Here is a 22274-nt window from a genome sequence, read left to right as displayed (position 1 = left end):
TGTTTACTGTGTAAAGCAGAGCTAAATTGGTGTAAGTTTAAAATAATGTCACATAGTATTGGGGCTTGATTTTCAGTCAAAACATGAAATTGTTCCTTTAGGAGGATTACACGAATCAACATTTTGACTATAACCCAATACTGTTGAAAACACAAGGAAGCCATAGAAAAACGTGACCACAGAGGGAAGAAGCACCAACATCCAAACGATTACCGTATTTAGAAATTAAAAAAGAAAAAAAAAAAAAAAAAGAAAAAATAAAAACAGGGAGAGAGAGTTTTTTGAATATCTTTCATTCGTTTCTTAGTTAACATTTTGCCTGTACCTACTGTTCCTAAAGTCGATGGTAAATACCGGTACACAGGTACCAAACACTGCAGTTCCATTAAAAACCACTGGAGGCTGGATGCAGAGGGGAACAATTCTCTCAGACTCTGAATGTTAGTCAGATTTTACACCACATATATGTTTGTGCAATGTGGTAACAAGGGTATGTATAGTGAATTTCTCACAAACATTTTCCACCAAACATTATCCCAGAAACTGCAGGTTTTCTCCCTCTGAAACTGCTTTACAGCTCTGGTCTGCTGTAAATTCATAAAACATTGTAAAAGTTCATTGAAGCTGTTTTATATCTTTGTAAGTTTGACAAGCACGTGGAATTGTTTTATATGTTGAAAGCAGGTGTCAATCCAGAGCCAGTAATTCAAAGAGACCCAAACCCAAAAAATCCCACTGACAACAACTGTTCATCGAGGATATCCAGTCACACTCACAGCGAGTCAGTAAGAGGTGAGGCTCCAGGAATTTGTTTGTCTTATGTAACAAGAGAATTGGACAAAGAAATTAGGGAGCCAAAGAAAATAAAAAAACATGTGGAAACACTGATATCCCTCAGAGATTGCCCTACAGACAAAGAGCGGCTTAAGCTAAGACAGGAAATGTGGTTGTCTTTTGTACAAAAATTGCTCTCTAAAAATGGTCTTTTTCTTCTTTCCCCTTTGTATTGTGGCTTTAATTTCCCACAGTATTAAATTACACTCTCTACACAGAGCTCTCAACACTCTGGTCAGCTGTCTTGAACCTTGCTTCCAGGCAACTGTGCTTTCCAAAGTTAAATAGAAAACAGTGTCCTTAAAATTCTGGGGGGAAAAAAGGACTTTTTCTGATGCCATTCTAAGCATCTCGCAGCTCTCCTGCTGGGGATTGAAGGGGTTGATTTCTGTTAGTGTTCGCTGGCTGACTTAATTATGCCACAAGTCACATGTTTCCACTGAGCTTCATGTGGACTGATGGGCCCTGGAGGGCTCGCACACTTTCAAGCTGCCACACTAGTGGCAGTCCCAGGTGTGGAGAGGATGAGTGTGTGTGTGGCACACACCCAGATGGTTGGCCACAACAACAAAGCACCATTTATAAATGAACCCATAATGCAGCAGTTGTCAGATAGTTTCAGAAAAAAATACCCTGCATTTGACTTGAGACTTCTTTTGTTTTGTTTGCTTGTGGCCTTTTCTTCTTATTAAAATCAGGCTATTTTTTTTTTTTATTTGTTCGTTCAGCTGCTCTTCAGCCAAGAAAGCTCAACTTGTCCAACAGTGTAGGTCCACAACAGCTGATCAAAGTCCATGCCAAAATTTCAACGTGTTTTATTAGCTGCCCAGTGGCTAAAATATAATACTGTGACAACAATGGCAGCCCTCATGCAAAGAATTATATTTGTTAGTGAAATCTCTCACGCAATAAAGCAGTGGCGAGTCATTTATGACAGGAATAATGTGGGTGGATTTTTTGGCAGCTCATTGGTTTTCTTGAAGCCCTTGTGCACAATGGAGTCCTTTCACATGGAAAGATAATTTCAGTGCCAGGCTGTCAGATGAAAACCCAGCGATAACCAAATCTTAATTACAAGTGAATGCAAGCGGCATAATCACATATGGATTGTTGTTGAGAGGGATAACATAAGAGGCTGTGGCTAAAGCATAATTTGAATTAAAAAAAACAATGTTTCAGAAGCTCCACACCCCGCTATGCTATGTAGAACCAGGCCTCCGTACAGCTGATTGTTGGGGGTGGAGGATTCTCAACGGGGAAATAACAGGTCATACAAATAAAAAATGACAGTGATTTTAAAAATATCCTACTTTTGCATAGATTTATTGCTTACAAGAAGAATATCAAGAAGAAAACGTTTCAACTGGAAATTTCACTGCCAGAAGTCTGCCAAAGGAAAACATGAAGAAAAGCCTCTGGTGAGCCTTACTGGTACACATTACATTCACTGATGGGAGGTAAAGATCACCCTGTGCTAAGGGGAGTCACAAAATTGTTAGGTTTCAATGAAAACACATATGAATGTTTGAGGAAAAAACAACTCTGGCACAACTAAGACGACTTGGCAACCGTGTCTGTGGGCCTTGGACTGAGGTATTCCCTTGGGAAGCTCTGTGATAACAAGAGTTCTCCAGCACTTGGACTTCTCAGTCTGTTTGCTGGCTCCGAATCACTGTCCTGGTTGTCTTCCATTTGATAGATCCCCGAAGACATCCATAAAACCCAGGGCATTACAAAGCTAAATACGACCACATGTTCACTTCCGGACACCGACCATCCAACTGAGATACGCCAGCATGCACCAGAAAACAAGCCGGCGCTGAAAAGAAACAACCAGACTGCGAATGACAGATCTTCAACAAATGTACTTAAAAGCAAAGGAATATAGACAAGAAGAGACAATGTGGAGTCTGGTTGTCTACGTGGCAATTCCTTCAAATGTGCAATCTGCTTGCAAACAGCGGTCGCATACCCCTTTTCAGGGTCTCGCACAGAAGATTTAGCTACTGGAAGGCTGCCAGTTTGTCTAAAGGAATGGATCCTGAGGAAAAGTCATTGGCCACAGCTACAGAAACAATAGTTGTGCAGAGTTTGTGGGTAAAACATGGACAAAAAGCGTACAAAAAACACTAAGGTCCAAATAAAATCAGCTAGAAATGTTTAAAGAACACAGAAACAACAGTGTTTTAGTGATGACTAAAGAAAACATGAGTGAAACATGGAAAATAACCGGTTAACAAATGTAGATGTATTTGTATTGAGTAACTGAATCCTTGTGTGAAACAAAGGCTGAGGGGAGTGAGATCTCGGCCCCCCAAAGTGCAATGGGTCACAAAATGACTTTTTACACAAGAAAAATGCTTCAAACAAAGGCCCCTGCTCTCAACCTGACATCAATCTGCTGTGTGGACACACAGCTGTACCCAATCCTCCCACTGTCAAGGATCTCAGAGACATGGTTTTACTTAAAAAAGCAACCCCCTTCCAACTGACTGAGATCTAAAATCCTCTCTTTCCCATCCAGCTTAACAAACCAGAGACAATTAAACTGAATACCAAAAATCTATGAATAGCAAATGAGACTTCTTGCCTTGAACCGTTTTTTTATTTGACTGGATTACTATTGCTACTCGAGCTGTTTACAATACCATAGATTTGTGTCAAATCTCGGAACTGGCAAATATGTGTTCACCCTAAGATGAACTGAGCTTTAAAAGGTTTTCATTTGCAACTGTTATCAGTCTTCCTCGCATTTTGGTTCCGTTTCATCCAAGATTAATGAGAAGTTGAAAAGTTGAGTTTACAAGAGGCAGCACAAGCCCTGCAGAGCGATACTTTGACCTGTGGCCAAATATCCTCAGTATGCAGGGAGAGGCTCAGCCCACAGTGGAAGGTACACAGCTGGGCCTGGAGCGGAGCCCACAGAGAAAAATGCCTCCTCTTCTCATTGAGATAACACAGATCTCTCCGAGTGCCTCAACAGTTTCTATCCCCTAAAAGAAGGGGATGAATTCCAAAGCACCCTTATTGCTTTATGGGAAAACTGTGTTTCTTTCAAAGAGGATGATTCCCAGCAGAACTTGATTTACTTTTTTTGTAATTCTCAATCTGGGTTTGTTACTGCAAAAAAAAGGGTGATAAAGCCAATGCCAAAAAATATATATCATAAACCCAGTCATGTTTTAAATGCATCAACCCAAACCTCAAATATGCAGCGAACTGGGATGTAGTTCTTGTTTCTGTGTTGAAATAGACCATCTCTTCAGTGCCAGATTTCCTCTTGCAATCCTTTTGTAATCTTGTACAGCAATTTGTTTAAAGTTTAAAGTCCCCCAACAGAAAGTGAATGAAAAACATCAAGCACAACTCTGTCTTTTAATAATCACATTTAATCTAACACACATCCGCATATAACTGCTGTCGTCTCCAGCCAAAGCATGGAGTGTGGGAAGGCTCTGACTCTTAAATTGGTCATGGAGACATGCTCTAGGGGCAGCCAATGGATGGAGCCTGACAGCCACTCAGTTTTAGAGCCATTGTTTGGTTGTTCCAAAGCAGCCTGTTGTGACCCAATGCACTTGAGTGTTGGGGTGAAGCTACTAACTGATGGTCCAATCGGCTGTGTCTGCTTTGACACGGCCATTCCCACAAACCCTGAGTGCTGAGGAAAACCAGTCTGGGCTGTCTTCCTGTCAGCTGATGCAGACTTGAACCTCAAGATTTGCCCTGAATAACTGACAAGATTGTCATAGCCATTAATGCCATTACTGTTACTATGGAATGTCCAGTATGTTTACCAGACAAGGAGGACAGACTAAGCGTTCAAGAGTTACCGTAATTTACTGTTTGTTCTTACTGATGTTAAAGCGATTTTTATTGTTGTTTTTTTTATGAGCTACGATCAAAGTCTAGAGTTAGCATAGTAACCCTTTCAGTGGAATTGGTATGTTTTTTTTTAGGTGTTTTTCTAAAAAAGGAAGGGAGTTACAGGTATTGTCAAAACACTAACATGGCTAAAATGCCACAGACAAGTTCTAGAGTTACTGTGAACGCAGTTCATAAAGTTTGACTGACAGACTTCTCTCTGACTCTTTTGTCTTGCTTAATGCACCTTCTAGTTCGGTGCATCTTATTTATGACATAAGTTGGAAAATAGACCATTCAGTGACGTGCATCTTTTGCTATGATTAGTGCAGAGTAGCAGAATTGCCCCCTCCTCCTTCTGTGCTTACACCTGATTCCAGAGCTGCTTACATTTTAAAATTAGCATTTCAGGCATTTAAGGAGTGGTCTTTTAGTTTTTCTTTGTCGCAGAGTCCTGTCTAGCCCTGACGTCTTGTTGATGTGTTTGAGTCCTTTTGACCCACGCTGGTGGTGAGTTTTTGTTATTAAACATTTTGGTTCTCCAACCATTTGGATTCGAGTCCCTCCTGCTCTTGGGTTCCCTCTTGTCTCAAGCCATTACATCTTCCATCCTGTGCGCCGTATAGTGCAGAAAGTACGGCACAACTCTAGCTCCAACGATCTCTTTCACACATATACAGACAAACAAGTCTAGCAAGCAGGTGCGTTTAGCAAAACTCCTGTCTGAAAGGGTGTCAAACAAGGAAAATACATCCCAGCTTATGTTTTATTTTTTTTAAGAAATGTGCTCAAGTATTATCTCTTCTTTCTGTGAAGGTTAACCGATAGGTTGATCCAATTTGTCTACTGAGCCGTGAAAGGACTTAAGAAATACTTCACATTTATGTGCTGGAAAATGTCAAGGTTTGCTGAGAGACGAGGACAAGAGGAGGAGAAGTGACTTTTTCTCTTGCTGGCAGCTTGAAATCATGCTTGTTAGCAGCAATCGGTTTATCCTTGGCAATCGAGACGAGGACAAAAATCTCCTGCTTAATTGCAGGTACAGAATGGCTTGAAAGACAGGTGCTGGTACATCTGCCACAAAAAAAAATTATATATATATATCTGTATATATATATATATATATATATATATATATATATATATATATATATATATATATATATATATATATATATATATATATATATATATATATCTGTATATATATATATATATATATATATATCTGTATATATATATATATATATATATATATATATATATCTGTGTATATATATATATATATATATATATATATATATATATATATATATATATGCACTGTCCTTGTCACACATGACTGAACCCACAAAAATATTAAAGCTATATTAAAAGTGAGGGTCTGGATCAGTGTCAAACTAAAAAGCTTCCATTCATTTACCCAGCAAGTGAGAAGCTTGTTCTAGAGAGGTAGAGGTGCAGAAGCAGACATGACCTGATGGAAGATACAACATAACTCCATCAACAGATGAAATCAAAGTAAGAAAAGGAGAACATGAGTCTTTAGACATCTACTCACAGCCATGAACCAAACCATAGAAGACTGTGAGCTCCTCAAATGACAGAATGCCTCTTTCAGTCTTCTTTCTTTTATGTCTTTGCACACGCCTCACATGGTCACAGTCTTCAACCAACAATCAATAGAGTATGATTTTTCTGCCATATCGAGCACATAAACAGAAGATAACACATCAGAGTCATCAAACCAGCCAAATGGCATGATGAGATTAACAACATTGTTGCTACAGTTTGTGCAGGATCATTTTAAAACAACAACTTGGCAGTTAAATGTGTACATAAAATTTTAATATAGATTACTGCCAGAATGGCATTGCTTGTTTCGAAGGGCTGCATTTGTAAGTTTAAACTAATACTTTATACTCTTTTTAAATTCCCTTCTTAAAAGCAATCTGTCATTATTGGATACTGAGGAAATCATAAAAAGAAAGTGTTTAAGGTGATGTTGTTCCAGAAAAGTTAAACTAGAGGCAGCTGAACTTATTCCTCACTTCCTGCAGACACACAGCCTTTTAAGGTCATTGTTGATGGTGGGCAACACGTGGGTGTTCAGGTCAGAACAACACTGACCAGAGTGAACAATGAACCGCTCGAAGGGTGTGTGGGTCAGGGTCACGAGTGGCTTAGTGCGAAAGATCCAGTCGGTCATGCAGCCTGGAAATCCTCACAAGTCAGTTGGAGCTTAAGAGGGATTTTAGATAAAAAGGTGAATTTAAAGAGAGAAATTAGGCACAACTGCCTCCAATTTAAACCCTATGGGTTATCATTATCAGGTCCAAATTAAGACGTTCAAAAGAAGAAAAGTGTTTGAGGAATTAAAAAACGCACAACCTTTGGAGGAACATAGATAAGGGTTGTAAAAACCCGTCCAAGTTTTCTTTCTTTTAGCTTTAATTTCTCTTGTGTTCGTTCTAAACAAAAACAAATGTAAAGAGTAGAAAATGTGAAGTACAGATTGTGTTCTGAGTCAGTGCTGCAACGTTGCAGCTTTCTTTTTTTTTTTTTGTCTTTGCCGGTAGAGAAATTTGGACTACCCGCAGTTTTGGGGGCACAAATCGTTTAAGTGTAGCCCACCTCACAGTGTGTTGATTATGATGTGTTAAACTCCTGCTGTTATCTGTTCTCCAGATGATTATCATTTTTTTTTTCTGTTTTACCCTGGACAGATGAGGCAAACCGCTCATATGCAGTAGCTGCTGTACTTGGTTTGGTATCTTTGATGAAGAAAAAAAAAAGAAAAAGGAAACTCAGAATATTTCGGATGGATGTGATGGATTCAAAAACAAAAAAATTAAGAATAAAAAACAAAGCAGCTCACAAACATTGACTTAACAAGATCCAGCAGTTGTATGGCTGAATTACTTCTGAGCTCTTTATTTGTAAATCCAAATGGTTTTTCTCTCAGCCCTTTATCTGTCTCCCATTCCAAAAATAAAACCCTAAGGTCTACTGACAATTACATATTTCAGCAATATTATTCTGCTTTCACGTTTGCTTTACTATTACGGAGAATATTCATTAGCAGTTAAATAAATTACCTAAATTAAAAAGAAATTAGTAAAAAAATGCACAACCAGTTCTTTGTTTAATGTTTAATACGGCTGCAAGGAAGTCAGACTTCTAATTAGTGTCATTTAACTCTAATAATGTTTTTTTTTTCCAATTTGCTACTGAATGCACCATTAGAAGCAACAGCACTTTTGTGGGTAAACATTGTTGAAAGGTGTAGAAACAGAGAAAAAGACCAACAGCTGATGCAGAGGGGAGGACCAACTGTCTGCTAAGTATTTGACAACACATTGTTTGAGCTTGGTTTGGGAGGGGGAAGGGGGACAACAGATTTTCTGCTCTGTGATACATAACTTGAAAATTCCTAATGCTTTAAACAAGAAACCACAAGCGGTAATCATAATTAGAAAATACTGTCAATTCATTTGAAGGCCTTCCATGCTTTCCTTGACAGCAGACAAAGAGCTGCTTTAACTGCTGCGTTTAACTACGCTACATAAAATGCTGTCATTGCAGCTCTCAGAGGCACAGCTTATGGTACTATTAGAGCTCCAATTAAAAAATGTAATGCTGTAAGTAGTGTATTCTTATTAGCTGTTATTATTATAGTCTATGGGCTGCACTGATCAGTTAATTTATAGGAAAACATACTAAAACACCGACCTATAATCATATGAATATGAACAAATATAAAAATGACAGTGCCATGTCGCTATTCCAAACCCCTGCTTTACTGGATTCACACTGATCTGTGCTACAGAGCTGGAACTACAGGTTAGAACAGGTTCCCAGATCCCACAGCACAGGGTGTACTTTCCTTCGGCAGAAGGTGGAGGTAACACGGAAGGTATCATCCTCCTGTCAGACTCTCAAAGGCCATGTCTATCAGAGCTATGTGTGCACAAAGCACACACCCATCCTCTTCTCAAAAACCTTTAAAAAAAAGAAAACTGCAAACAAGCTGCACCTTATTTTCTGGATAAAAATAATTGCAAATCAGCCCATTTCAGAAAAGCAGGTGCAGTGTGTACCTTACACTTGTATGACTTTCCATGCCACCCATAGCCAACGGCATCTAGAGCACATGTTCTCCAAGCCCACTGCTCCCAGTGTTCTTTGGGGGCAAGAGCGGCTGGCCAAGGGAGCTTCACATTCCTCTCAAGTGTACCTCTGCGGAATTGCCAATTGCACCAGCCTCATATGCATGCATGTTAAGTTCTGTATTGGCATTCTAGTTTTTAAACTATTGAGAAATTTCAATGTCATTCTGGGGTTTCTGTAAAGAAAACCCAACTGATTAAATTACAACAAAGAAAACTGACAATGATTTAATGTCCCAGTAGCACAAAGGTCAAAAGGTCAGCCTTCAGTCAGACCACACACTGTCATAATGCACCCTCTCTGATTTATTTTCTAATTAAAAAGATAAGACACATCTATAAGTAAAAAATATAAAGCACCTATATATTCATTTTAAGGAATAAAGGATCTGGGTTCTTATGACCATGAAAAATACAGGAATCTTCATTTACATAAACATACAAACAAATATACATAAATCCCAGTTTGTGGGAAAATACCATAAACTGAGTTTAAAACAGAAAGGTTTGATTGAGTGAAACACCTAAAGTATTCTTTATATGATCATTGATACCTAATTTAAGGCAATGACTAAAGAAATGCTATATGCTGCAGAAAAATCTACAATTTAAGAAAAATACAGTGATCCTTTGCTATAACGCGGTTTACTTTTCACGGTTTCGCTACTTCACGGATTTGCATCATGCATTGTGTTCTGCATTCTGATTGGCTAAAAAGTCACTCCGCTTCTTCTCTACCTGTGCGTCAATAACATTGCAGTTTAAAGTGTACAGGTACGTAAAACAGCTTGCCAAATTAACATTACGTAAGTGAAAATTCTCTTGCAATTTTGAGTTTCTCAAAAACCCATAGAAAAAAAGAGCGACAACAACTAACCATCACTACGTTCTTCTCCCGAACAAACACAGCTGCACCGCGGGCTTCTTAGGGAGAAAACACTGCAGAGCGGAGTCAGGATGCAGCGGCTCAGTCTGAAGAGCAGTAAATACACCCGAGTCACTATTTGTCCCACTGTATTTTGTATTTTTTTCATAATCATTTTACATTTTCTCTTGTTTAATCCAATTACTCGGGTCGCAGTGGGCGGGGCTAATCTCCGCAATTTGAAGCCTTATGTTCACATCGATGATTAAAATTATTATTTGACAGTACAGTACAGAAGTTATTTGTCGAAAAAAAAACGTTTCTAAAGTACTTTTATTTGTGAAACAAAAGCTTGAGCCTGTAAAATGGTCTGTTCTTTCTTTGCAATGTATAATAGAGTATTTAATTGTATAATAATAGTTTAAAAAAATAAAGGTTTTTACTTCACGGATTTTGCCTATCACGGGGTCTTTTTGGAACGTAACCCCCGCGAAAAACAAGGGTTTACTGTACATCAAAAAACACATGTCAAAGTTTCCTAAAGAGATAAAAAATGTGTTAAAAAAAAACAAAACAATGGTTCATATTTCTCCTAACATAGCCCCATCCTTAAAGACATGCTTTGTAAGAACTAGGTCAAAAATGTCCAGTAGATATGAACCATTTGTTTGCTTTTCCTTAGTAGTAATGTTCTAAGACCAGACAGCACATTTACCTCATCATGAAAAACAGGCACACTGAACAGATGCCACGCTACTTTAAAATGTTACACGTGTAAACCATGTAATGGGAATGATTGCACTTCCTCAAATAATGTAATTCTAGCAGCGCCTCTCCTTGACACGGCTGCTCCTCAGACTTCCCTTCTCCTGTCCATCACATGAAACATCTGGATTCATTTTAGAAGGTCAGGGCTAGTGAAGCAAAAACTGTCAGTGGAAGTTTTCTTGATGTATGTCATGAAATGGAGCAAAGAAATGCCACCCTGAGACAGACCAAGAAATACCATTTCTGCTGATAATATAAGGACTGAGAAACTGTCTGCTGGATAAAGGTTTAGAGAACTTCTATAGACACCCAGACAAATTAAATGGATATCGGGGATAACACAGATGTGGCCAACAAAATGAATTATTTTTTTAAGTGAACAGCAGTGACTGGCCAATTTCTTGAAAATCACAGAAGGAAAAAAAAAAGAAAAGACAGCAGCATTAATCCTTAAAATGCAATGGACGAGAGAACTAATCTAATACCAAAGATTTAATCAAAAACGGAAAATGAATCTTGATAATCTCAATTAAATCGGTACAGACAGTGACAGGAACTCTAGCTTTTCTCTGCGCGTGTATCTCCTTTCATGGAAGGAAGCCACTGCACGGGTTAAAAACACTTTTAAAATATGACCATATTATGAATATCTTTATTAGGTGTGTGCTTTTGGGTTCTTGCTCATTTCTTTAGGGGCAAACAAAAGTAAATGAAGCAGCAGCTCCATAGTCCCTCCCACCTGTCTCCTGATGGCAATACTTTCTTCTTAACTTCTATTTTTTTTTTTTCTTTTTGCTCTGCTCTCAAATCGTTCCTCGTGGATTAGGAGCTCTTAATTCCACTAATTACACAAACTCATTTGTTTTTCTTCATGTCTCTGCATTTCCCCCTGTTTACCTCACCAAGAGGCTCATAAACACATTGTAAAATGGGGTTTAATAAGACTGCCCTGTGAGGGTTTAGGGCCTTTAATGGACACGGAGCTTGTTTGATAAGTCTCCACTTCATCACGCACTTTATTAATTAAAATTTATATTGCATTAGAAACAAAGTTACAGCCATTTGCTCCCCAATAATGGTTCCATGTTGCTGCATATCTATGGATAATTAATTGGAATCCTACCTTTCATTTGTATTTTACACGTGTTTAAAGGACACAGAAAAAGAGTGACACAATATCCTTTGAAATACACACTGTGTATTTTTTTTTTTACTCTTAATGAAAAGTGATAACATAATGATCAGATGTAGAAAAAGGTTTTTCTCCAACGTTTTCATTGTTTTTTTTTGTTTTTTTTATTTGAAATGGTTTATTTCAAGCAATCAAAAAATGATTAGTTAATTATCCTAATTAACTTAGGATAATTAGACATATTAATCAATTGTATCTAGTTAAAACAAAGATTACTGGCGGGCTACATCCAGCTTTTATAGATGGTGAATTTATTTAAAATAAGAAAAATATTTTTTTTTTTTCAGAATTGTTTTTATTTATAGTGTTAGCTGTCTTTAAATTAATGAAGCTTGAGATTCTTTCTACAACAGTCATGCAGTTAAATATTTTATGACATTTATTCATCTTTACTGTACCTAATATTGATATTTTTATTATCTGGTACCAAAACATTTCTTTATTTTACAAAGATCATAATGTGTCATCATAATCAACTAAGTCAAATGTAAAAAGGCAGAAACATGATGTCACATTCAGTGGAACTATAGATCAATTGAATAGCATTCACAGACTACTGCAAGGAAATGAGTTTATTTGGAAAAAATTTGAGGTGTTTCCTTGCTGTATGTATCGCTATTTCCACCTTTCGCAGTCACTGATATTTTTACGTGAAATTTTGCATCCGTTATTTGTTTGTAGCAGACTTTGTGTTTAGCCTTAAAACATCTGTAACTCTACTCTCTATGATTTCATCTATCGCAGGCTACTTTTAGGATGTAAGTCACGATAAACAAGTTCACACTGTTTAGTTTTAAAATAATCATTAAAAGTAGAACACCTAGAAGATAATCTTAATTTTGAAATGCTGGTTTGTTCATTTCCAGTGAACGTATGGGCTATGACAAAGTCTAACTATTAAATCTTTGAGTTCTTTGTTGTCAGCATTATTTCCCGTCTTGCTGATGGTGTTGTACCACCAGCCTAGTACTGTTATGTCCTCTCTGTCCACCCACTCCCCACCTGGTCAAGGCAGATGGCCACCCTTCCTGATCCTGCTCCTGCTGGAAGATTTATCCACTTTAAAGGGACTGGGAACTGAATTGATATAAAGGTTTGTTATTAGCTGTTGATTTACTTAACTTGTCCACACTTTACTGTGATTATCATTGTATTTAAAGGAAACTGCATTGGATAACTTCAGTAGGGTTATTTTTAGAATGTCCCCTGCTTTTAGCTTGCTGACAGTTAGCATTGAGTTTAAGCTATTCCAAGTGACCCTCATAACAATGAAGGAGCTTTAGAAAATGAATACAATGAATAGTATCATTTATAGCTAGTTATATTGTAATACAAAAAAAAAACAATTTTCAGACTGTAAGGAACTTTTTGGTCAGTTGGAAACGATGAACTATTAATGAATAATGAGGCAACCAAAAGCTGCACATCTGTACAGCTACACCAACATCAGTCTCGGTAAGGCGCGTTCAAGCGAACACTTTCAATGAAAACTTTATGTAAATACACGTAAATGGGGGTTTGGGCTTCCATGTTCAAAACTCTTGCATTCATGCGTAGCAACGCAACTATCTTCGGGGTCTACGTTCAAAACTCGTTGAGAGTTAAACCAGGCAAAATTTTTACCAAGCAGGGACTTGGATAGTGGCATATGGATGACACGCCTTTTAATGCACAGATGAAAAGGCGTTAATGGACGAAAAATTAATAATTGCCACATGTGACGAGCCAGAATTAGTCTTTGATGTATCAGAATAGAACTATGCCAGATTCCCAATATTTGGCCTCGACATTTTCACACCAAGCCTTTTCCAACTGCAGGTTGAGGACATGTGTTAGTAACAGTAGAAAAAGACAAAGAAGAAGCCTCTTCCTGCTTGCCCACTGTGGGCTCAAAGTCCTAAACCCAGATTCTTGACCGCATGTCACAAGTCCGGTGGGAACGTAGCTTCAGGTAGATCAAAGTTACTCATTGCCAGTGTGTTTAGAAAAAGAAAAAAAATCTGCAGAGCAATACAACATCCTAAAAAAAGATGACCACATTTCACCCGTTGGTTTTTAATATTGTTGTTGTTTATTTAGTTATTTAGTATCAGAGGTGCAGATAGAGAATGCTTCATGCAAGAACATGCAGAAGTGTTTTCTGCACAACACAATGTGAGTCTAAAAAGACTTTACCGCAATGGATATGGGGAGGAAAAGGCAAACTGACAACCTGTGCGATTTTCTGAAGCTCTGAATAGATGGACACTGCCCCACATCCCACAGCTGTCTACCCACACACTCGCCAGGCTCATTTTATTTGTGTTTGCACTGAGAAAGCAGATAATGTAGGAGGCAATGCACAGGAGACAGCAGGAGAGCAGAAGTGCTGTGGCCTGTCAGACATAATGAGTAAGCAACGATACACACAGTAATTGTGGCCAACTCCAGGGACCCCCCTCTGTGTGTGGTTGTGGAGACATTGGTGTTTGTGTCTGCAAGCATCCGTGTGCATGTTTGCATACACACATCTCAGACACAAAAAGAAAGCAATATGATGAAAGAAGAGGGGGCACACTCAGGGCAGCAACACAGAGTTGGACTACAAAAAGACTCATAAACACTTTGTGTTGCATGTTCATTGCATAATTTTAAGCTGGTATTTTTAGGCATATTTGGTTCGAGAAGAGAAATGAAAAAGTTCAGTGAGTATTGCAATCTACATTTAACACAAAAAACAACTTTAAAATGTTCCTTGATGTTGTTTTTTAGCTCGACTTTTGTATGCATCGCCCTGATGTGGAATTTGATATGTCATTTTACTTAGGTTGATCTGGAGCATTATTTATGAAATAACCATATAAACTATGTTGAAAATCAAGTAAAATAAGCAAAAAGAGTTATTAAATCCCACTTTAGTAAGATATAATTATTTAAAATGAAAATATACATTTTTTTGTATTTTCATGTGATTTTTTTCTTTTTTTTGTGTGTGGAATAAATTCTAATAACACAGCCTTAATTGAAGTTCAGAGAATGACTTGTGTTTATAAAACCTGCATGTCTCTATGTCTGTACTGCAACTATTTCCCTTGTTGTGTCTGCCTCTTTTTTTATTTAACACCATATTTTACCATTTCCTTTTGATTAAGGACAACAATTGATGCAGTTGCACTAAAACAGGCTTTTCAATAACTTACAGGGTGACTGTCTGGTTTGTGCTTTTTATGATGTGTCAAACATTTTCTGCTGGAGACAGATCTGGGCTGGAGGCAGGTCAGTTAGGTATGAAGCCACACTTGTACTGTGTGCAGACTCAGCTCTGTCTGCAGCCGGAAAAAATAACTACAGAAGTCTGAAGGAAAAAAGGATGGTGGCATCTGTCACCCCAAAACTCCAATGTATGCTTCTAAATAAATGATCTTGTACCTGCTAACCTGTGTAAATATGTAATGGCCCTTCTAATGCAGACGCTGGCTTTAGCAACTAATGAGCAAATGAATGGAATTTATTTCGTCTAAGTTTCATTTTTCTGATGATAAAACAAGGACTGATCAGACACGTATCATCAGGGTATCTGTTTGTCCGGGATGAGCTAATATCAAGAACTGTGAGTGATGTTTTGAATGATATAAAACCTAGGGCTTTTGAAATACAGGTTTTAGGAACATTCAGGAATAAACCAAAGAGAAGAGTGAACAAAACAGTGGTTAACTGAAACCAACATACCGGTATTTGGCTCCTGCTGAAGTTTTTTAAGGGTGAATTCAGACTGGACATATTTGGTCCGCTTACATGTGGACCAGAGTTCATTTACTGCTGGTTGCTGTAGTCTGCTGGTGTGGAGGAATTAATGATAGGGGCAAAAAGAAACTGGACAAGCTAGTGAAGAGAGCTAGCTCTATGCTGGGCTGTCCCCTGGACTCAGTGGACTCTATATGTGAGAGGAGGATGCTGACCAAGCTATCCAGCATCTGGTACAACCCCTCCCACCCTCAGTATGCGAAGGTGAGGACCATAAGTAGCTCGTCCACAAAAAAAGTTTGTGACTGAAAACCAGTGGAAGATTTTCCAAACACAATAAATATGTGCCTTTGTACTGATGTCTGTTAAGTGTAAGTTTTTTTTTTGTCTTTTGGAAACGGATCAGCTGTATTGTACGCATGAATGAAAATAGGTTAGGTGAGAGGACAAAGTAGTTAGATTATACTTGCTCACTTGCATTTAAATAAAAAGCCAGAAAAAAAGAGAATTAAATGGTTAAAAAGAAAGTGGACAAAACAAGTATAAGAGAAATACTGTTTGTACAAACTTCAGTTCACACTGACATGCTAAATACATTTCTAATAATGTTCCCAGTCGGGAACACTTGAGACTTTTATTAGCCACACATTGACCAATAGGGTTACTGGGATTTGGCAGGGGTGGCGAGGTCTTAGTGGCCAAACTGAGCTGCTTAATACCCAGAATAAAGTGGGGTGGAAGGTTGGATCAGAGGTTTACTCCATGTAAGACAACAAATGTAGCGCCAAAGAAGGCCTAAAATGTTCCTCCATTGTGTGTCCATCTTCCTTTGTGGGTCTGACAAATGAAGAGTATATGGATACCGGGCGGGTGGCAAGAGAGGGAGAATTCGACAATGGCAGCAGGTGCAGCAGGACGGCCAATATTTGCACAGCGGCTTCTGTGGCAAACAAGCTACTCCCACCGAAGAAAGAGTGCAACTGTCTTCTTATAAATGACTCTGTTACTGACACACAGATCTGGGGTTCACTCCACCACCCCATCCGTTCACCCTTTCCCATTTCCCTCCATCTACCCACAAATCCCTTTGTTGCGGGACAATTGCCAAGTCGCGTCTCGGTAACAAGTGACATTGTGGAGGTCAAGCTGAAGGTTCTTGAGTGAATTTACAGAGTCTGGCTGATCTTTTACCAGCAGTGCGGCAGAAAAACCTATCCACTCCTGCCACCCCTTCAGCTTGACAAACATGGATAAACATTCAGTTGTGAGTAGTGCTCACACTGCCAACATCCTAACCAATATTATGGAATTTTTTAAAAACACAGTTCCCCTTTAGTGACCAGAGTTTGTGTGCATTTTTGGTGCACTTTTTGCCCTCATGAGTGCTAAATGGGTTTAAAGGATGGAAACATAATAATAATGGAAACATTATAGATTTATTTGCAGTTCTACTGGTTGGCCCTTAAATATGGAGTATTGTATTTATTTTGGCACAAGAAATGTTGAATCCTCTGAGAAATGATGTTGGCAGATCTTGACAAAAAAAAAACATATCACTGTGGAGGAACTTTGCCAACTCTTACTAGCTTAGACAAACTGGAGGATTAGAAATAGCTCGATATATAGACAGTTGTTACAAAACATATACACATCAGCACATTGCTGTATTGTGCAATAATGTGTAAAATTTGAAATATTTCTGAGACAGTGTTGCACAGAAAACTCTTGCTAGTTTTTTTTAGATTAAAAAATCTTTTAGAAAATCTTGTCTATTGCTTTGTTTGCCTACATTTTGGATCTGAATATTTCAATAAAAACATGGGCTCATTTAAGAGAATCATGCAGTGGTTCTGTACATGCAATGTCTCCACACTGTAGAAACTCCACTGACCCGCCATGTAAATAAAGACAAAGAATAAGGTATCAATGCAGTCTAAATACAAATTAGGTGACTAAACGTAAAAAACATTTAATGCTCTGTTTTTTTTTGTTTTTTTTATGTTACATACAAACAACTTGAAAACAGTACTTATGTGGAATAGTGCTATTGCATTGGATAGACTCCACTGAGTTCAAAAAATAAACGTGTTCCATCTTTACACAAAAACCCTGCACTACTTAATCATTTTGAGAGTTTGCAGAATGGTTCCTCACTGGTCTCTATGGCAGAAATAGCTGTTGCTGGTTCTTACAAGTAATAACCACTGAGTCACTATTATCCATAACAATAGTAAACGGGCCGACGTCACCCCTTCCTTTCAACAATCTTCAATCAAACTGTGGAGCTCATTGCAAATATTGGAAGTGATGGCTGCACTGTGGCACAGTGGTGGCCTCACAGTGAAAAAGCCCTGGTTCAAATCCTAGCTGGGACCTTTCTGGGTTGATTTTCATGTTCTCGTTGCGCATGTGTGGGTTTTCTCCAGGCACTCCAGCTTCCTCCCACTGTCCAAAAACATGTTTCATATGTTAATTAGTGTCTCTACATTGCCCCTAGGTGTGCATGTGAATGAGTGTGTGTGTGTGTGTGGCCCTGCACACAGACTGGAGAGGTGTTCAGGGTGTACCCCACCTTCGCCCAGCAGTTGTTGGGTTCGTTCCAGCAGCCTGTGACCCCAAAAGGGATTCAGCTGGTTCTGAAATTGGATGGATAAATTGTCACTTGTTCACCTACCGGTTCTAACAATAAAAAGTCAGCATGTTTTAGTGTGAAGTGGTGTGATGTATGCATGTGCTGGCATACATCTACGTGCATGTGAGCACAGATAAACGACAACCACTGTTACCAGTGTATTTTCAAAATGCAGTCATGTGTGGAGAATAGACGAGCGTACCCCACCAGGGAATAATTTAAAAAAGTTTGTGATTGACAAGTAAAATGTGTATTTTAGCACACACAACCACAGTAGCAGATGTTGCTATATTGACAGTAAGATCTCAATTAAAGGGTGTCCTTTCCTCTTGCTTGGTCAGAAGATTGATGTGGATTAAAATATGAGTAATCCCAGATTGAGGGTGACTGACAGTATGGTCCTGCTTCTTTGTGATGAGAGATAAAACAGATCCAGCCTTAAATCTGCAGTGGAGGACGAGTTGAAACAGGGGGAAAAGGAGAAGGCAGCATCTTGCGGACTAAAAAGGTGAACAATTAGATCAATACCACATGGGTCTTTGTCAAGACTTGGCACGGTCCACAGAAAATCCATGAGTAGCAAAGATTGAGAGGGTGAGGGGTACCAGGTTGGTCAATAAACCGGTCCCTGGCCCAAGGCAACAAGCTGAATCCAGCTGTGAGACAAGACCGCAGGCCAGTGTTTAAGTTTCGTTCTGTCAGCCCATGGCTCTCCCACTGCTCCCCCTCCACTTGCCACTCAGCACGACATTCACCTCTTCCGCATAGCACACTCCTGCCCCCTTGATGAAAAGGCAATCGGTGAGTCTGCACAGCAGCCTAAGGCAAGACAAACAATTCTGCAGTCAAGAGTTCTCAATGTGAGATGGCACGAGGGGTAGGAAATTGCAGACTGTGTTGAAAAAAGTAATGGTCTGGACACGAAAACTAGCACAGCTTCACCTGATGCATCGGTTGAGTCAGTACAAACAAAAAGGATATTCACACACAATATATATATATATATATATATATATATATATATATATACATACAAAATGCAGTGTTGAGAGAACAGTATTTTTACTTTTACATTCATTTAAAAATTGTCCTAGAGAGGTGTTTAGCTCACTATAGGGAGATGAGCAGAGAGAGTCATTATTTGACCATTCCTTCCTGGCCTGAAAGTGACAAAAGACAAATCTAGAGTTGCAAATTAGCCCCAGAATAATAAATGAGGGAAAGAGCCCAGAGGTCTTAATTGAATACTTGCTGTAGTCATTTTGTTGACAATGATGAATGTCTGCAAGAAAGAAAGTCTTAGCAAACTCATAATTCATTTTTCATCATCTCTACATCTGACTTCAGCTATACAGATTTATTGATCGGTGAATGATTAGTTTTCATTGTGCCCCAAAAATGAATGAAGTCTGACATGTTCCAGTGAGGTTTGATGAATAGGTTCTATCTGAACTTTGAAAGGATAAACTTTGGTGTCTCGTGGATCCTATTCAACAGAGCACTGGAACCTTAAAAAACTCGGACTGAAGAGCTGAATTTTTTGGCCTCTGGGTTATAGAAAACTTGATTGTGTAGGAATCTCAAAGGCAAGCTACTTACATTTTCAGTAACTGTGGGTGGCACCAAAAATGTATAGTTTGTATTTTCCTTAACAAACTATAACCTTTTCTAATACTTTTCTTGATCCAGTGCTAGCAAAGAGAAGATATGTAGAACAACTTGTACATTTAATGAAAAGAGAGGTAAATTGTGATCATAATTAATTGGCAAGTGGTAAATTGGGTATATGTGGGTTTTCTATCTTCCTTGAAGGCCCAAAGCATTTTTCAGTCTTACTCCCATTCACACATTGATGGTGGTGGCTTCACTGCCTTACGCTAGCACTAAGCTATAACCACTAGAAGCAATGTAAGGTTCAGGGTCTTTCCCAAGGACAGTTCGAACCATAGAACCAAACCTGTCACCTTCCCATCAGAGGTCGACCGCTCAGCCACGGCTGCCTCAATGTAGTACCCTTAAAGTCGCCTTCCGGTCATCTTTTGATCTATTTAAAAACGTTCCCAGTGTTCTTTTAATTATGAGTGTGCCATTTTGGGGCAAAATTTTAAAAAACGGTGTCGTATTCTAGGACATAGTTTCTCCAGAGCAGAAGTAGTTCATCTGAAATTTTCCTTCTGAGCTGTGGGTGGGACTGTTCCCACAAAGTAAGCCTTCCGTGACTTCCCATCACCCCTCTGTTTACACTCTCTCCCGCTAGCTTACAGCCCCTCACAACCCAAACCTAACATTACAGGTGCAACACAAATGTCGAACAATATTGAAGCTATCCAGCCGTGCAGTTATGATTCAGATGCCAGTTCAGACAAGGAATATGAAGACATACATGGATCTATTTGCCTTCAAGTAGATGCACCGATATGTAGCGGAACAGAGAGTTTGTGACTCTGTGACTGTAGTACCTACATCACAGCTAGTAGCTGTCTCCAACGCGTTTTTTTGTCTCCTCCTGTTTCACAACAATTTGAATAAAGAAAACCTCAGAAATGCAATTTTAAGGTGACTTTTCTTCATATATGTCCTGAGAGAAACGCCACAGTTTTGATCAAAGTGGGTCTTTACATAAAAGCATATTAAACATGCAAATGTCTGTGCCAATATTCTAAAATGTTTGTACTGTACTTAGGAGCAAAAGTGTATGACTTTAGAATAACAAATTTCCACCCATACAAGAGTCTCTGTGTTCAAACAATACAGTTCACCTTGAAGGCAGGTGAAGTGGCAGTGCTTCTAAAAGACAGCCCTATCAACACATCCAAGGGAGGTAAAAATGATAGACCGTGAATAAATATTTTCCCAGATGATTAAACTGTGAGGAGACGATAGAAGTGAAGGAAAAAGCAGCTGTGAGTTCAGGCTGAGCGAGTAAGTCTGCGTACAGATGGTTAGACAGGAGAAAGGGATAAAAATGCAGCTATCTGAGGCACACAATGTGGTGGGAAGCTTAAAAAAATAAAAATAAAAGCAGCCCAGCCCTAACACTCCCAACCAAGAGAAAAAGCTGAGGAATGTCTCCCACAAGTAAGGGGGTCGCAAGAACCTGTTTCACAAGACTCAACTGGGAGTATTTTCCAAAAATAATAACCACATGCACCAAATCAAGGGTGTATTCAAAGAGAAAAGTCACTCAGGGTCATCAAAAAGTCTACTAAAAACAGAAGAAATCCATCATTCCTTTTGTAGTTTTGAGTAAAAATGTTGATCTATGTTTGTAAGAAAACATGGTTGTTTGTACTCCCAAATGCTGGCAGTGAAACAAGAAAAGAAATGCACACTTTTTGAGAAGTTGCCTGTGATCGGTCAAGCATCCATGTAAAGTGAGAAAAGTAGTTTAGTTTTACATCAATTATAAATAATCTTGCAAACTGGACACTTTCTTTCAAGCATGAACTGCAAACAAATGGGTTTTAAGCAAGATGACTTAGATTTACAAATAAAAAGCCTTCATAGCTAGCCAAATACACAGACTCCTTCCAGTATATCCGCCTGCTTCATGATGCTGACAGAGCTAAATCCATGAGGCTATTTTTGATGTGTGGCACGACTTTATCTGTTTTAATGGTTTTCAAAGTCTGCCTTTCATGTGTGTCTGCCAACAGGAAAAAGCATTTCCAGATATGTCGGAGTAAATATGCGAACATCAATGACATAACACTGCTAAAGTACCTTCCTGCAGCGATTTATGCTGGCCAAAAGATTTTTGTCTGTTCATACTCTAACACCAAACTGCAGAGCTTTGTCTCCCCTTAGAGCCAGATGGAAAAAAAAGGTGGAAAAATACCTGAAAGGATTATTAATGCAACAGTTTAGCCCAAACTACAGCAGCGTGGATGTAAATGTTGGTGAATACCTGCTGAAGACTGCAGCTCTGTGAGCAGCCACAAACTCTCACTGCAACACTTGATCTGATCATTAAACGGCATACACACCAGATGGAACTTGAAAGTGAATATAATATTATAACTGATATATATACTTCCTCAAAAAGAGGAGGAAACACAACCATTGAACCCACAACTAATCACATCAAATTTTTGACAGTTGAGGGAAAACCAGAGAAGTTAAGGATATCCAAGTTCAGATGGTCACTGCTGTAGGGGGATGACGTTAAGTGCAAATAGAAGACTATGCTACTGCCATAATTACAGAACATGTCTACGTCCGAGGCAG

The 22274-nt window shown here is 38.7% G+C and overlaps 1 protein-coding gene across 8 annotated transcripts in view; it reads right to left on the bottom strand.

Annotated features, from left to right (window-relative positions):
* The window catches only part of diaph2 (diaphanous related formin 2), a 426600-nt gene that overhangs the window by 196512 nt on the left and 207814 nt on the right, over positions 1-22274 (bottom strand). The window lies entirely within an intron of this gene.

The sequence above is a fragment of the Oryzias latipes genome, chromosome 10 (genome assembly GCF_002234675.1).
Source record: "Oryzias latipes chromosome 10, ASM223467v1".
Taxonomy (NCBI): Eukaryota; Metazoa; Chordata; class Actinopteri; order Beloniformes; family Adrianichthyidae; genus Oryzias; species Oryzias latipes.
The sequence above is the reverse complement of the archived record's forward strand: the minus strand, read 5'-3'. Positions and strand labels throughout refer to the sequence as shown.